We start from the raw sequence: 19,265 nt of genomic DNA on the forward strand, positions 1-19,265 counted from the left end.
CCAATCCCTTGAAAAAATGACATAAGCTGTCAGGGGTAACCAGTCACTCTTTCACAACATTTGGGATCCTTTCATATGCTGTCGAGGGAGGACAGACTTCGATCATGTGATGGAAGCACCTTGGGATATATGTCCAAATCCATGAGAGGTCTTCAAAGCTTTAGATGTGCCGCTGAACTGAAATGTATCACCGTAATATGATCGTCTGCCAAAAACAACAACTTTTATTAACTATACGTCATCAGCAGGTGTAATTAAACTTCCAGTTACAGATTGTTGAACAGCCTTCGTTCCTCCACTCCTCCCATTAGTTAAAACTACCTTTCTCCGTAGTCGCTGTTTTCCCATCTGTTTACTTCATCATCGACTTTTGAATGATCCTCCCTCCATTATTCCCCGCCCCAACCTCATGTTTCACCTGGAAATGGGTCAAATTGTAGAAACGAGGTGCTCCCAAAACGCTAATTCATTGTGACTTTATGGGTATGACAATATGGTCTCCAGATCACATATTTTTAAATGAAACAGCTCCGCGCTCGCCCCGACTTTCTCCATTAACTCTCAACGTCCCAGAGACACGTTTAACAGCGCTGAAGAAAAAGTGAAGTCATCCTAAGTCGGAAGCATAGCCGACGTGATAAAATGTGAGAAAGTGACTGTGACATCAAATCTGGGAGGGGAAAAATATGTCCAGGCTGATGACTTAAAAAATCCTCAGGAGAAGTCATGGGGAAATTATGTGTAAGTAGTGCCACAGATCACTGCCACCTGCCACCGGTAACACGCGTACAGATCTCATCCTACGTGACGCAATGAACTGCACGGTGCATGTGATGATCAGGGTAAACTGCCAGATTTTGTGTTTTATTCATTCCTGCTTCCTGGTTTTTGCCAGCAGTAATTTAGTGTACCATATTGAATCCTGCCCTTAATGCGCCCAACGGCCCATTAAATCAGGGAGCGGGATTAAGACTGAGCAGTCCAGCCTCAGACGAGATGTACAGTAATGCGGCTCTCTACTCGGGGTTCAAGATGGATGGTCTGGGCTATAGCCTGGATGGGACGCCTCCATTGGGCTGTTTGGCCTGGTGGAGCCCATCAATCAGGGCTGCACCAGAGGTCTGGGCTCAGGCTGTGTAATGATGCGAACAGCATGTGGCCAAGCCATCCCTGGCTGCTCAGGTGTAAGGGTCTGCCCTGTCCAGCAGTCCTCTCACTTCCCTCACCGCTATCATCCATCACGCCCCGGCACGATCTGAGGCGCTCAACAAATTTCAGTACATCTGATAAAGATAACTTACATTTAAGCTTCATTTATTTACTGGATGTAGTTCTTTAGAATAGCACACGCGATCCATCTCTGCAAGTCATTTACTCTCTTATGCAGTGTTGCTCTTAAAAGTAAAAAAAAAAAAAAAAAAAAAAAAAAAAAAAAAAAAAAAATCTGCCAGTTGGAAGAAATAATTCCAGTTGTTTCTAATGCAGCTTCACTTTTTTCAGGAATTTTTCTGGGAACAAGTATAAATATATTGAAACAAGACAACATAAAGAAGCATTTGAAACAAATGTAATTATCTCATCCCACTGAGTTTTTCACTTTTTAAAATAAAACAAGATTTTAACACTAAATATGGAAGTAAATGACTTATGAATGTTTCCCTGGATTTTGACATTTGAATTTTTGTTTGAAGCAGGCACCTTGTAATGTTCTTCTGTTGTTAACAAACTTGTTATCATTCATACATTTATGAATGGCAACTTACAATAAGGCTGTGTAAGCAAATGTTTCCCCGGGGACTATTTTCTGGGGAGGGCCATCAAAACACCACAGTGATTTTACATAAACTTAGAAGGACAACTTTATTACAGTGATGGAGTACTGCTGTGAAGAAAGTTTGAAGTCTCTGAAAGTTAATTTTCATGTTGTAATGGAATGAATGGAAAGCAATGGATGGATAAAAAGTAGAAAAAAAATGACGCTGGAGTTTGAAAACATGACTGCTTCTCTTGTAAAGTACATATATTTGGTAGGAATTAGGCTAAACATGCAAAATCACAGGCATGGTCTTTTAAGTTGAAGGTTTTTTGCAGTGCAGATAAAATATCAAAAAAGGGGAAAAAACTTCATCTTCACTTTCATCTTCGTGCACCTCCTTAAAGGGAGCACCAATAACCAGCATGAGATCAGGCATTTATTTTACCTTCCCCTGTAATGTGTTGTTGATCAGCGAAGAAGTAGAAGTACAGTAGTTGGTTTGCGTTACTATAGCAACCTCTCGTTCCAATAAACCCTGTGCCCTGTTTTTTCAAACCTTGAGCTCAGACCTGTGCAAGTTATGAATAATAAGACATTTGAACTCTAACAATTACGCTGTGATGCCCTTCAGCTCTCTCTGAACGAGCATTATGTTGGGATTTCTAATCTTTCAGATGGAAAGCAGTGCAGAGGTGAAGACTAGACAGATCGCTTTTGCTAATAGCAGCAGTAGAGAAAGTTGCCATTAGCCATTTTTTTAATGTGCCCCACACTTATATCAGATGGACATGGAGACACTTCAATCTTCCTATAAAGTTCATTAAAGGACATATTTTATAGCACATTATGTGCTTTATACCCCTCACACAAACATATTATGCTCCTGGATGAAGGTGGCCTTATGAGTCCCATAAAGTAGCGCTCATGAATATGATTGTAAAAGCTGCTGCTCAGTATGGACTCAGTGTAGGGGGAAGGTCATTTTGTAGAAAGCATGCACTGCAAAATGTATGCTTATAAAGATGTCTTTGGTGGAGTTTCCAAGCTGCTGAAATACATCTGCTACAGCCTAATGGACTTCTTTAGCCCACTGGAAGTCATAGCCAGGCTGGATTGCAGTATACTATATAGGACTGAATTAAGGCAAAGCCATTCCTTGGTCAAGGATTTGTTGTGTGCTGTCAAGGGGTCGGGCAGCGTGCCTCAGCCCACCTGCTCTGAATTCAGTAATAAGTGCAATGCAGCATTTTTTGTTTTGTTTTGTTATGTTTTGTCTTGTTTCTGGTGCCATCATAATTGAGTTTACATGTAGGATCAGCAGGCTTCATTGACAAGCCCGCTCTTGATTCCTGCAAGTTCATTCACGTCAGCGTGAGACCTTTTGGTGTATTTCCATGAATGTGACGATGAAGGATGTTGAACCAGCTGAGCGTTTTCCATTTTCCCTATGTAATCAATGGAGAACGATTTAAAGAAGGCAAGCGCATATGAATGAGTGATAATTGCTTTTTGTTCTTCACTGATGATTACTAGGTTATAGAAGCATGGCAGTCCCTGATTAAAACCTCAAATTGGATTTCCAAAGTGGGATTTGAGGTGTGAGGAGGGATTTTATATACAATAAATTTTATATGGATTTCAAATTCTCTTCTTTCCTCCCGATTTTCAGGAAATCATTAAAGAAGTATGCTTTTAAAAGGGTTTATTAATTTGATATTGATTGTTTCATCTATATAAAGAGGGATTTCACAGTCGTGTAAAATTGAATGAATAATATCAATCCGCATCCCTGTAAGCCTATAAGCCCTGCAGAAAGAACATTTCCTTTTAGAGCGGCGGCACTTTTTTTTTTCTTCTTCCTCTTCTGCGTAACATCTTGCTAATCTCTTCCATATTTGGGCACCTAATCAGAGAGACCTTAATGAGTGAACTTCATAATCAAACAATGCGTTATTATTCTGACTTTAATTACATAACCATGTAACTTTGTTTTAATTAAAAAATACCCTTCCCCATGGGAGCAGAGTTTGACTTGCTTGTGCGTGCGAGGGTGCAAAAGCAATTTCTTGGCCCGCACCAAGTTGATTGCTCTAAAGTTAAGAGACGCCAGTTTCGGCGGTCCCCTCGTGACCTTGAAAGTAAGTGAATGACAATGATAGTCTTGTCTTTCTACCTATCACAGCATGCAAATTACAAAACTGTATGCTCCATTACTGCTTGCAGTTGTCTCCAGTCACCTCGGAGCTTTTCCCATTCCCTGTGCTATATGAAGGCATAAAAAGAGCTCAAGCCGCTATAATCTGGGGGTTAATAGTGGCCTTTTATAAAGCTTGGTGAGGGTGAACGTCCTTTTTTGCAGAGAGGGGCAATGTCCAGAGATTATTAAGATGTGTTGCCAAGACATAATGGGGTTCCAGGACATTACATACACCTCTCTATGTCATTAGGTTTTCTCAGGCATAGAAACACTCATTTTACTAATATGGACAAACCATTCTTCATTGGCACGGTAATGATTGGGGAACTGAGTGTAGTCAAATCAAGTCATCAGTATGTCACGGGTGACCGGGCTTCTTTGCTGTACCACCATAGATGGCACTGTTGCACTGCTGACAGGCTGAGTGACAGCAGGCTGGAGTGCCAGGCACGCAGCACAGATTGGTGGTGTCACTCTGGATGTGTGCAATTGCTGAAAAGCTTTGATGCCAGATTAACAATTTTAAACAACCAATGCTGAAAAGCAGTAAGAAAAAGAAATAAAAATCCATTCTCGTCTGTCTGTGCACTTTGAATTTCATGTAATGGAACTCATCTCATTTTACTGAAGCATGTTGTAGCAATAGATTTTATGAGGCTTTCGTGAGGATGTAATTATAAGACGCGCACTTGGCTTTTCTCTCTGTGTCATGCCAGGCCAATTTGTGAAAAGGGGGGGGAACAAAATACAAAAACATGTCATTTTCAAAGAAAAGACTCACACTCTCTGTCTTACCTCCAATAAAGATACCCATTCAGGTGGTTATATTTGCTGAGAATTATACACAGAAATGGGTGGTGTCATTCACCTTGACAAGCCTATTTTCTGCCCTGTCATTCCATCTGGGCAAGTTAAACATAGTTATATGCACGCCTTTTATTACAGCATGCAGCCCGTGAATGTCAATACAATCTTTTTTTTTTTTTTTTTTTTCTTGAAATTTCAGTTCTTGCACACGCTCATGATTGCAAAGGACTTGGGGGAAAAAGCAGAACCAGCAAATGGAATAAAAAAAAAAAAAAATCTATCCTGACATCAGCGTTGGTGCTACTTACAGGTGAAGCATGTAATATTATGCAATATTAAGATCTACATTTGTATAGCTGGTCTAAACCTGAACAAAATGAAGTTTGTGGTTACTTACTGTAAAATGTGCTGAGACAAAGATTTCTATTATATAAAGATGGCATTGTGTGGAGTGGGTTGGCTTGTGAGTCAGTTTAGAGCCTGATTAGCACAACAAAATGGGCTGTGAGGCTGCTGTACATAGACAAATGCTCAGTGTGTTTCCATGTGTGTTAGGCTGAATCAGTGTGCATCGGCTGTGAGACTTAGTGCTGAATTTCAAAAGGACCCACAGTAGTTGAACTTGCCATTAATTGAGGCGAGCAGCCTATACATGGCAGGCCACACAGGCCTTCATCGCGGGTTGTGGGTCTGGCTGGTGGCTCTTCAATTTCACAAAGTGATGTTTTAATGAGCCCAGATCCCAGGGAGAGAAATACATTTCTCATTTGAGTTGTCTGGCTGACAAAAAAAATCAAGAACACCTGGTATTGAATAAATCCATTTTAATGGCATAATGACACAGTATAGTCCAATGTAGCCTCAGAGAGAAATAACCATCTTGTTATCCCCTTCAGTTTGTGACAACTAAATCAAGCGGAACGTGTAAAACTGAACCTAACCATTATCATACACAGGGACACTGACATTGGCATTTCGGTTTGGAAACAAAAGAATTGGAAATTGAATCGTGTTATAATGGTGTCCTGAGCTATGCTATGAAAACATTGCATGGCTCACATTGCGTGTACACTGGGTTAAAGGATTCACTCTTCACCCTCACCATAATAAGCATATCAAGCAGGAGACTTGGCTCCAGTGCTTTGGGTCCTTTTGGAGTATCTCTGCGCTCTGATGTGAGCGATCACAGGGAAGTGTGATGTGTTGGGAGATCAGGGAGATCAAGGATGCTCCTACTCTGAGCTGTTTGAAACAGGCCTCATTAGGGCCCGAAACTTCTAGTTTGGAGACTTTTTCTCGATGCAACAAAGAGCCAATGAATCACTGGATTTGTTTGGTGGGGCAAAGCACCGCCGTATAAACATCAAGGTTACTTTGGGAGGGATTTTCTCTGCTTTTGACCCCAAGGTGCCATCACAAAACACCAGAACGGATCATTTACTACGAAAGGACAAAGCCCTGTTGGCCCAAAGTCTTAATTTAGCAGTGTTGGGTTTGCCTTGACATCTAGCATTGTGTTGGTTTAACACGTTTACAAGGGGAATCAAAATGTGCTGTAGCTTTTTATGTAATGCAAATGGACATCCTGAGCTTCTGTACATTTACTGGACCATGTAGGTAATGGAATGGAAATCTGTTAGCACATCTGGTAAAATGTCATTCAGTGCATGGCCACAAAAATGGAGATTTTAACCTTAATATTTTAGTGAATATCATTAAAAAACATACCATTGAGCAGATTCTCCTGCAATTGCCAGACAGAAGAACCCTTTTATGCACATCGTACATTGTTTATATTGTGTAATTGTTTTCATTTTGCAAATGTAGACAACCTTGAACACATGCAAATTTATGTCTGTTCACCACCTGTGTCCACAGGGGTACTTCTCGAAAGTGTAATGAGCCTATTTTAAGGATAAAAACTAATTTCAGCTTTGTTTGTGTATGACATTGAAGAAGGATTTCCAATTATTACCTTTTAAACAATTTATAAGTTGACCTCATAAATGTAAATAAATAAGCAGCCTTGTAGCTGAAAACCATATCATGAGCCAGGAGGTATTTCTTTATTTTTTAACTGCTTAATGGTGCTCTTATTAGATAGTGTGTTAAAGGCAATTGTGAGGTTTTTTTTTTATTTATTGTACTTTTAAAGATACCTCTCAAGGGAGAAAGTTACCCCTTCATTTCCACTATTTCATGATGATTTCAGTATTTTTTTTTTTTTTTTCAAGTATTTTTCTGATTCTGGCATGGATGACATTTTGGAAAACCACGCTTCACCCATCCCAATTGGTTCCTTCACAAGTGCCACCAGAAACTAATAACAGCCAAAATATTACCTTGATCCCCTAACACCCCCACCAAAAAAAAAAAAAAAAAATGTGTGTACTGGCCCACAGCCGACCCCAACCAGAAAGACAAAGATGTGATGTTACACCTTTGCAGCAGCAAAACATCTTTGATGCTGGTCGGGTTCACTCACAGTGGCAAAGTCAAAGGAGTCCTCAAGGTAGCCAGCATATCAGACACAATTTTATCAGTCTTTTTTTTTGTGAAAATGTTACAATAAGAGAACATCCATCTATGTTTTCATGAACGTAACAACACAGGAGGAGTAAAGGTCTGTTAAATAATGCTAATAGTGAATCGACAGGCATTTTCCTCTTTGGTATTCAAGGACTTTTGAGGGTGTGTGTACATCTTTATTGGTAGTTCACCACCGGTATGACAGGCAGCATGAGGTGGGATCCAGATCATCATGCAAAGAGCATCTTCATCCTTTAAAATGAAATAGAAAGCTGCAGCCCTTCCTCCAGTCAGGAGTTGGTATAACAAAAGCCAGGCTATGGATTATGGAATGTTTCCATGAATGCACGGGTAGGTTTCTTTGAAAGATTTTTCCTTCACCATGTGATCGCTTCAGAACAATCCAGGCATTATGTCTGCCTTGTTTGAAGTGGTTGAGTCAAACCTTGAGGTGAACCTTGAGAAGCTATCAAAGTAAGTTGGGTTTTTGGATGTTATTGCAAAACTGGGATGGCACCGCTGCTGAATCCTGAATTACTTCTGAGTTACCCGAGCTCCATCTGCACAGGAAGGATAGAAACCTTCACTTTTTACTTTTGCATTGAGTTTTGATTGTCATACCAGCCTGTTAAGATGCAAATATTTGTCCAGTGAAGGGCTGGAATTGCCAGAAATGATGGCTTTCTTTTCATGTTCGGAGGACCTATTTCATTTGATTTGGTGGTAGGAAACAAATCAAACCAATAAAAACTGTAACAAAGAAGAAGCCCAACCATTTATTCAGAATCACATTATTAGGTGATATTATATTATCCAGTTATTTTCGAGAAAAACATCTCTTCTTTTTTGTTATTAGTTTTTTAAAAATGTCCTCAGGTGCACACGACTGAAAACTCCCAGAGTCCACATGAAGATCCCGAAAAGTCTGCATAGCAGCCCTGTGGATTTGCTTATTTCTAAATCCGTACAAACTAGTGAACATCAGGTTGACAGCCTGAGGAAGTGCAGAAATTTTAGATTCAACAAGCATCTTGACAGATGCTGCTCAGAGGTTCATCTCTGAAAGATCCCACCTGTCAAAATAATGTCTTACAATGGATTATGCCACTTTATGGCCCTTTTAATACGTCAAAGAATTAATCAAATGCTTTCTGTTCCTGCCCTAAATTTGTGGAGATCTCAAATGTGTCTTTCCAAACTAGCAACGAAAGTTAATCAAATGAAGTGGGACTGAGCATATCAATCATCTGGTCTTTAAGAGGGGCCATGTTGACTGCCAGAGCACATGCCATCACTCATTTTCAGCCAATTCACTTGATGAATAAACAGCCTGGTGGAGTGTTTGGCACCCTTTTTCCATTTACATAAATCTAATTTCAGGTGAAATATTCAAAGCTCACCTTTACTCCAAGACAGCCTTCAGTCCTTGTGCTGTTACCGGGGCGACTGCTGATGAGTGCTTAGCACGGAGGACCAAGGGGGGTTTGGCAGAGGCTTTATGTGACTGCTCACATACATTACAGCTACAGTGTAAGTTAATTGCTTCGCACCGAGCAACGCTGGAAATCAAAACTACAAGATCTGAGACACGTGCCACTGCCCTTACTGACAGACATATGCTTGATGGATGCTGAAATCACACAGGGAGCCAAGAGGCTTCAGTCTGATTTCAGACATAAGGCAAGTGCACTGCAAATAATCTCCATCATAACAAGTCATGTACTCTCATGTTCGGTCTTGAAATGTTGCCTTTCTTAAAACAAGTGAAAAAATATGCCAGTGGGATGAGATAATCCCGCTTGTTTCCAGTGCCGTTTCACGATTTTTTCCTGGGAACAAGTATAAATATGTTGAATGAAAACAGAATAAGGCAGATCAGTCCACTAATATCAAGAAAATGACGCTTGATTCAGACATTTCTGGAAACAAGTTGATTAGCAGTGGAAACAAGTGTGATTATCTCATCCCACTGTCAGATATTTTTCATCTGTTTGAAGAAAGAAAAGATTTTAACACCAAAAATGAGACAAAATGGCTTGTAGAGATGGAGATTTTTTTTTTTTTTTTTGCACTGTCTCAGGTTGAAAAAGGTTTGATTTCTCAGCTTTCGCTCCCCGTTGCTGGAACGAGTGAGAATTAAATAACAGTACAAAGATGGTCTTTCTTGTGTCTTGCCGTAGTTACAGTGGAGTGTTCCGCTGCTGCACGTTGGCAACCTTGAGCAATGATTCAAAGATGGATGTGATCTGTGAATAACAGATTACCGATTTTTCAGTCAAGAGGAGAATATGCAGAACAACAGAATAATGGTCAAGAGGGAGTCAATTCTGATGTGGAGTGGGAACTGGAAAGCTTTCTGTTAGCAAAAATGAGCACACTCATGAAAGCAAGCACAGCGCTGTAGTGCACGGCAAAATTGAGTCGCCCACTATATTTGTACTGTACCACAGTGAAAAATATGGACTCTTGCTGCTTCAGAAAGTACATTGTAGGCACGGGTTAAAAACATAGGTGAGATTTTCTATCTCTCTGATGAAATAAATGGAGGAGTTTGAAGCAACATGCAATCAGATTGATTGTCTCATTCAAAGACCACTGGTGGAGAAGACTGCTTTTCACCTTGAGTCAGCGAGCATGGTGGTTTGATTTCAAATGACTGTAGTAGTTGTAGCAACACCACCTCATTATTATCATAGCATTTGATATAAAAGAAGAAGTGTTCAATGTTGTTGTGCAAAAGTGTGATCTCCAGATTTTTTTTTTTTTTTTTTAAATGAGCTAGCTGTCAGACAATCAAACACTGTGCCACAAGGCAGCTGCACAGAGTTTTAGCATCTACGTTGAAATCCGCGCTTTTCTCTGCGCGACTGTCTTTTAATTCTGGCATCATTTAAAATGCGTATGGGGAAGTTTTGCGAGTTGTAATGACAATCAAAGGGCATGGAAGTCTGAAAGTGACAAAATGACTTCCTCTGACGATTGATATGCCAATAATAGATATGCTTCAGTCTTAATTGCCATGATGAGACCTCCTCTATGACTGAGATTGCAACACGTAAACTACTACAAGTCTTTAACCGGTCCATTAACACCACTGGACCTCAATATTCATCTTAGATTACTTATATTACATGGCTGATTGACCACGGCGGTCAGTCGTATAGGTTTAGATTACTTTGCAGCAGGATGTGAGTGACATTCTCTCACCTTGTCCAATAAGTTTCATGTAAGGTTTTCTGTCTAAAGTTTGCAACACGCCGTCAATAAATGATAAGAAATTCCCTCATTCACAAAGTCACCCCAGAGCCCTAATATGGTCAGTTTTGCAGATTGCATGCAACCCTGCATCTTCAGATTGGCCGGCTTTATTTTTAGCGCTTGTTCTGAGGCGATGAATGGCTGTGAGGCACAAACAGGTTTGCAGACTTGACTGAGACTCAAATTGTCATTTCGAAAGTGACAAGGTGCTGATTTGCCCGCCTGGCACTGAGCGATTGGACATCACTGTTGACAAATGGGCAGTGGAACAAAACTGGCAGGATGCTAGAGAAGACAAAATGCCTTCAGCCATTGGGCTTTTTTTTATTATTTCTATTTTTACTTTTATCCATTATCACAGCTGTACAAGAGTTAGTTAAAATTCCAGGAATTTCTGATAGCGTAATCATCTTGCCGGCAACAATTACTGCATCGAGCACACCTCTAACAAATGTTTATCTGCTGTTATTGAGGTGGCTCTTTCATGTCTCATCTAATAGAGACTACACTGCAGGACCTCCAATAATCCAACAAAAAAAAAGTAAAAGAAAAAAAAAAGCCATATCCATTATCTCACCTGTGTGTTTCTGTGTGTATCCTGCACAAAAGCGAGGGAGCATGAATGGAGGGATTGCATGTAAAAGCTTGATGTCAGATTTTGTGTGTGAGTGGAGGAGAGCAGGCCTGAGAGGGTCACTGGATGTCATTACACGACAGCAGTTGTAGAGGATTAGAGAGGGAGGTATGAGATGCAAATTACTGTCGTCTCCACTGGTTCACTTAATTAGTGTTTCTCTAAGGCTAACTGGGGAGTGCAGCACACAGCAACGGCATTCACAGCCACTGCAATGAACTAATGGCTACTTGGCCATGCTCCTCTGCATCAGTGTGCACGCTGCTGCTGTTTGTGTCGCCTGTATCACGATTATTATCGCAGACTGAAGGTAGAAGTGAGATGAAAATAGGCCTGTTCAAGGGGTAAAAAAAAAAGACACAAAAACAAACAAATGCTAAACTGTCATGAAACTACATTGTCTACTTGTTAAATTAATTAGAATGAAATGAAATATGCATTAATTTTTTTTGTCTTTTTATTTATGTATAGACCTTAAAAAAAAAAAAAGGAATTGGCAGACATTAATTGAAAAATGATTTCTTTGCTAATAAAAAAAGTGTATAATTGAAAAAAAAATATTCAAAATGTAAATAAAAAGTCAAAAATTGTTTTTATTACACCATACCTGTTGCAAACACTTATAAAACACAGGTTCTGAAAATACAACAACTATAACTGATAATAAACTAAAACTAACCTGAAACCCCACACTGGAAACAAACTAAAACCCAACTGAAATAAAAACTTGAAAATTAAATAGCAATCAAAAATCAAATAAAAATACCAGATAATAACAACTCCAATCTGTGTCTCTGTGCAAATAATCTAGAACAAGCTGATGTTTTCAGGAGTCGCTCTAGTAATTTTATTTGAAACCACTGACATTTACCAAGGCTGAATCAGCCTGATAGCTACCAGATATAGCTTTGGCAGACTGTGGTTTCTATCACATCATCCTGTTGTAAGCTATGCATTATTCAGCCCTGCGTTGCTGGAGAGTCAGAATAAGAGTGGAACACCCATTTGCCAAAGGTCTGATCAGATCCTCATGCCTACCCTGAATTTTCAAACAATTTTTGCAGACACTACGTGACTGGGTATCCCTCCCAGGAAACCTTGCTGGATGTATTTTGAAGACTCATCTTGCAGTGGAAATAATTTCCCCCTGTCTCACTGCCTGTCTGCGCTCTTGAAAGGAGGCACCCTAAAGAAAAAGGCTTGCAGAAAACATATGTTGAATTTCAGCTGCCCCTCAGCCAAAACCAATAGCGGCAATTGCCACACAATAGCTATGAATTAAATGTGAAACTGCAATTTAAACATGTCTAAGCTCCAAACGGAGACGTTTTAATGCTATTTTCTCTTAACACTATGTAATTCAGCAAATTATAATTTTGGCACTTGCACAGACAAGGAAAATTTGCACATTGGGTGATTTTTCTCTGTTCTTTACATACCGAATGGTTGCTTTGTTTTTTGATGAATTGATTGACTGATATTTCCATTAATACCGCTGATGTGGGACATTTACCACCATCACATCTACTTAACCTTCATTTTTTAAAGAACCAATAGATGCAGACTTAAAAAAAAAAAAAAATCCACCAGCACAGCAGAGCTCAAACATAATCATATGATATGCAATTAATGTTTTTTCTTTCAGCCTTAGATTAATAATAATAATAATGATAATAATGATAATAATAACAATAATAATAATAATAATAATAATAAAATGGAGGGCAAAATATGTAAATATATAAAAAATGCAAGATAATTTTCCAGGTGGCTTTATGTATTAGTATTATAGTACATTAGAGAAAACAGAATGAAAGGCAATGTGTTTTCAATTGAACAAACTTCGGTTTTTGTGTGCATATGTGTGTGTGTGTGTGTGTGTGTGTGTGTGTGTGTTATAATGAAGTAAAGCTCAATCACTGTCACACACCGTGGTCTTGTCAGCCGATAATAAGCAGCTGGACCCCCTGCTTTAAATCTGAAGATATTAGGTGCTTCTGACCTGCAGCAGCTCACCTTTAACTTGTGAGCATGTGGTGGCAGAATAGCTCACACCTCCCATTAGGTGAAAGGTGAGGAACCAATTACCTGGAGATATGTCTCGGGGCCAAAAATATCGTTGTCAGCTTGTCACAATGTGAAAGATGGGGAAAAAAAGAATGGTGACAAATCGCAAGGTAACCTGACAGACTGTGTTATCTTTTAGTTTCCTTCCCAGATTTGATAGAAGTGACAGTCAGACCCTGTGAGCACAGCACATATGGGCCCCTGTAATGTGACTTCCATTAAAACCTGTTGATCAGTGAAGAGTACATTTGCAAAAAGAGATGAATGCCAAAAAAAAGAAAGAAAAAAGAACGGACATAATGTTCATGGAATGTGCTTTTTGAATCCAAGGACTTCTTCATATTCAGGACCCCAAAATTGAATTTGATGAAAAGTGTTTTTTTCCCTAAGGAGCCTGATATGAAAAGTTGTCATAATTTGTAGTTAGTATCACATTGTTTAGATATTGTTTAGATATTCAGTATTAATAAATTCATTCAAAGTGGTAAGATTTAAACATAATGTTACAATTATCACATTTTCTGGCACTGCAACAATTTCCACTGAATTACAGTGTAATTCAACCAATACTCATTTAGCAAAGGACCTTGAGGGGCAAAACCAATGCATTGAGCTGCTATGATTAAAAAAAAAAAAAAAAAAGCTTATAAAAATAATTACAGTTAGAGAGATATCTTGAATCTACAAATGCACTCTTTGTATGTTTATTACTGCCTGGTAAACTGCATTCATTTATGAAGAATGAGAGAACACGATGTTAATTTGTTAATAATTTGTATGCTACAAAGATGGTATTAATGGGTCAGCTACTTGTCTTGCTCAAGGAAACTGCAGCAGCAAATAAGTTTCTTACCAATAAGTTACACTTTTATAGCATAGTTTGGATAAAGTTTGACATAAGGGCACATGAGTTACCGATCAATAGTGATACTGCTGCATGAACCTGACCTCTGATAGCATGTCAAGCGGTTGAGGATTTCCCAGCGTGCCCCGGCTTGAAGTTGATTTTTTCAGCAAATAAAAAAAATTAAAAAAAAAAACAAACAAACTCCAACGTAAGGAGCGGTCAGAGACTCATACAACCTTAAGTCAAAGATTGAACTGATTCAGAGCGAATGCTGAAATGCTGAATGCTGAATGAAAAGAAATGTGAACTTCCACTTCATGACTTTACAAATGCAGTTTAATTCAGCTTTGAACACTTAAACCCGATTTTCCCTTAAATATCCCCTCAAGTAACTTCAAAGTTGTTGATTTTTCCATATTGTACAGCAATGGCACATGGACATTCTGCATCCGCTGGTTGAAATGCTTCACTGAAGCTCCATCACACTTATAGTGAGTGAAATATTCAAACCCAAGCTGCCGTTGTTTTAGGGCTGCACCACTACATCAAATAGACACATGCCCCAGTAATTCAGCGGGGCATATTTGGGCTCCCTGGAAACCTGGGGATGCCTACTAGAATTTAAAATAAAGTTCTGTGGGTCTGACCTCAGCTTGGCCGCGCTGCGATGACGAACCCACTGATGGGATTGGCAGGATTGTTAAAAAATCCTACAGGGCCTGCAGCTGCTCCCACAATTCCTCTTGGTACAGATATATACAAAGCAGGGAAATGGTAATGTGTTACACTGAGTTCCCCATTCAGTATTACCAGCTATGCCATTGCTTGTGTGCAGAATTTGAGATGTCACTTTAATATTTAAGATCAAAGTCCAGTGCAGCAGTTTATTCCAAATCTTTGGCAATCAATTGAACAATATGGCACTGTACATGTGGAGGTATGACAGTTAATATTTGTGTATTTAAAGGTAAAATCCACCCTAATTCATTTTAACTATTAACCAAAATAGATATTGGAGATGTTTCTTGTTCTGTTTTGTTGCTTTTTTTTTTTTTTTTGAAAAAATACAGTCAATATGACATCAAGTTGAACTGGGTCCAGCAGTTATAGCAGAGTTTGAGAGCAGAAACTTTTTTTTTTTTTTTTTTTTGTGACAGACATCAGTGGTAAACATCGGGTTTTTGGTGTCAGTCCCTCAGAATAAAAGAGATTGTCTCTAGAATCACCATTTTGCATTGACATTCCACAATCATACAGAAGAAATCCATCGCTTTCTCCAGCGACAGTAACCTCAAAAGGCCATAAAGCAAAGAAAGCCACGAGAAACATACTCTCACTTTCTCTTGACTGGAGAAATATGCTTTCTTGCTCTTACTATGTTATTTCTACCGCCATCGCACTGCTCTCTCCGCCTACACGAAAAAAACTCATAGCTAAAAGCAACAAGTTCTCTGGAGGTTGTCAAAAGTCATTCTGGGAAATGTAGGAAATCTCTAAATGAAGTAGAAGTGGAAGAGCGAGGTTGAGGAGAAGCGGGTACGCCGACAAAGTAAATTACAACACTTCATCGGAAAATAACTCCTGGAACTGCGCTGAACATCACAGATTGATGATATATAACAGAGTATCCATGGGTGGATTTTAATTTTAACACAGAAAAAGGAAGGAAAAACAGGTCAGCAATACATAGTTGGCCATTTGATAAATCAGTTGCCAGGCAGTCTATTAATTCATTATCCTGCTGAGTCTGGCGTGTGCCCAAAGATTTATTTTGTTCTTCTTCTTATTATTTTTTTATTTTTTTATTTATTTTTTTTACAAATTAGGCTTAAATATCTGCAAAAACATGATTACAGCAACTGCAGACATCAAAAACAGAAACCATTCGATGCCGATAAAAGGTTTGCCCTGTTACACCAAGACGGAGCTGTAAAGTCCTGTGTGTGCGTGTCCTCTATGAATACCAAAAATGTTTTTCTACTCCGCGGGTCTCCTTATATTACAGTGGCTCTCTGTATTTATAATGTGAACCGCAGTTTACAGCTGAATAACAGTGTGTAAAATCAGTGCAAGGGGCGATGATCTGCTCAGGTAACCATTTCATTTTCACAGAACTGATAGCAACAGCTGAGAATGACAGCAGAACGAATATCCTGATACTGATATGTGTATCATTCAGTATCAGCTGCCCTTGAAATGGTATAAATGTGTGTGTGTGTGTGTGTGTGTGTGTGTGTGTGTGTCAGCAGCTGTACAAAAAAGCACAAGAGGTGCACTTGTGCTTTTAAAGAAAGGATGGCACTATTTTTCGTATTTGGGAGAATTTTTAGAGTTCACCGTTTGTGAAACATGAGAGCAAGTGGAAAGGTTCCCATGGACAGATATGAGACATTGAGATGTAGAAACGCGAAGGCTGGTTCCATTTGTCATGTCCTTAATAGACGGGGCAGTCAGTCAGTCAGTCAGTAATGACCCCCCTCCCTCCTCTGAATAATGGTGTCATTATAATGATAAAACTAATGTAACGTCAGATAGCATTTAGTCCCTTGTCACGTATTGTTATGTCTATTACAGAGAATAGGCTGTGCGTCTTTATCATCATCAGGTAGCATGTTTTTACCACTATTTTGCAGGTGTGCATGAAAAAGTTTTGTATTAATGTGTGTGTGGGTGTGTGCGTATGGTGTAATGTTGATTTGATGTAATCTATCTATCTATCTGTGTGGTGTGTGTCTATATCTGTGCATGTATGTAGCCTCTAACTCATTAAAGGCGCTTGTTGCCTGTAGCATATTAACGTCAACACACCATTATCACGTTCGATTTGAAACATAAGCGTAATTACTGTAAACAAATAAGACCATTACCAAAAGGTCTATGAGCTTCTGCCGGCTTCTATACATCGCATTTAATATCGTATGTCAGCAGGTCAGACTTCACAGGAAATCTGCTCAATTACTTGATGGCGTGAAACAGGAAGAGGGTGCCTGCAGAGCAAATGGAGGGAAAAAAAAAAAAAAAAGAAATCCTTGCAGAGTTTCTCGCAGCAGCATGATGGAGGAAGGGAAAAACTTTGAATCTGTTTATTCACTTTATTCACTTTTGACTGCAAAGCAACAAAGGTGAAGCAAAGGGCTCATGGGAAGTTCCAATTTAACCGAGGCTGAGGTTAAACGAAGCCATTTCCCCCCTGCAAAGTATAGACCCAATTCACAGTTGGGCCAAGCCTGTGCTAGTCAGCGCCAGTCCACAGAATCTGGGGCCAGATTCTCCAAAAAGTTCTTACTAATAATCTTAAGACGTTTCGTAAGAGGAAAAAATGAGAAGTTCATAAGAATGTTCTCAAGTGCTATTCCCCATTATTTCCTTAAGAACTGCACATTATCTCAAGATCTTCTTAATTTTTTCCACTTACGAAACTTCTCAACTCTCTACCTTTATGTAAACAAACAGCCTCGAGCTGCAACCCACAGCAGTTCCATCTAAAATACAACAAAACAATATCCATTAGAGTCTCAACTTTGATTTGATGTTCTAAAAGTGTTTTCTCAAAAATTGAGATACATACTTTGTATTGGACAGCGACGCTATTACTAACCTATTAGTTAATGGAATCTAAATATAATTGACACATGAATGGTGACTGGTGGCTAAACAAAACGTCCTCATATAGACTCAGAAACAATATATGTGTCTCTATGTGTCTAAATACTGGTTTAGATATTAGGCTGAATTACAGTTTAGATAACGATTATCACTATGTTAACATATACAATGTAAAATTATTAAGGTATTAGCCTACTACATTAATCTATGTTATACATTAATCTATGTCAAATTTGGCTCTAAATTAATCACAGATGTTTGAAAAATAGCTTACCTTCACACAGCATGTGGTTACTTAAGACGACCTTTACCTGTCTTAAAGTTACGATACTATTTAAGAAAAATAGTAAGATAATTTCTTTCAAGAATCCCATTTATTCTTAAGAAAAATCTTAAGAATAAAGTTGAGAACACTCTTAAGATCTGTTGTTTGGATTCTTAAGATATTTTGTTTGTGAATTCGAAAATATCTTAAGATTCTTCTTAAACCCAAACTTAAGAAAAAAAGTGGAACTTAAGAAGAAATTTAATCTTAAGAACCTTTGGAGAATCCGGCCCCTGGTCCAGTCGGAGTGGACCAAAGTGGACCAGAGTGGAGTACAAGAGGGGCGCCGACTCCAATGTGGACGAATCTTTTGGATATCTACAGATTCAAGGGAACAGGATCTATTTTATTGCAATGACACTGAGCTATGCACTCAGTTTATTTATTGAGCTTATTTGGTTTGAGATGCATCCACATTAGATGGCGTGTTTGCTGTTAAGTCCAGAAACTGGAATACAAAGACAAAGGCACAAAACAGGCAGGGCACATGAGGTCGATACGTGACCCGAGTCTGGATGAAACTGGGCGGTGTATCCTGGGGCGAGGCAAATCTGAATGGATCGTGTCAATAGATGATGAAAACTGAGTGCAAACCCAGTGTGACTGACCATCAGCTAATAGCATTATGAATTATCAGTTTTATCTCTGCCACACTGTTACCATAGCCTTTTCTTCTCCTATTTTAGCTCTTTGTCCAGCATGGGCCGACAGGTAGACTAATTTGATTCTCACTTTCAGGCTGTAGAGCTCATATTGCTCACGTCCGTGCCTCCTCGGTTTAATCCAAAATTTAATCTGCGCACCTCTAATTTCTTTTTTAAAGGGCTACAACTTAGTTTGACTCTGTTTTTTTTCCCCCAACACCTCATCATGAACATGAGAGCTTGGATTTAGTGTTAACAGTTTGGTTGCCAAGTCGTTATATGTATGATCCCAGTTTTTCGGTTGTCTAAATAAAATCTGCAAAATTCAGTCGTCCTGTGCCACACGCCCAATCTTTTCATAACCCGTTAGGATTCTAAAAGTTGTGTCGCGTCTCCGAGGCTTAACAATTCCACTAGCACGAGACGGAGGCCACATATCAACTTAACGATGGTTGTTGACAGTGAGTGCACCGAGGTACCACAACTTTTTCGACAATGACATATTAATGTTTAAAAATGCTACGTGGTGCACCTTTAAGTACTAAGCAGTTTAAGTACCAAGTAGCTGATCCGAGGCTGGTATATCAAGTATCCT

The sequence above is a fragment of the Myripristis murdjan genome, chromosome 13 (assembly GCF_902150065.1).
Source record: "Myripristis murdjan chromosome 13, fMyrMur1.1, whole genome shotgun sequence".
NCBI lineage: Eukaryota > Metazoa > Chordata > Actinopteri > Holocentriformes > Holocentridae > Myripristis > Myripristis murdjan.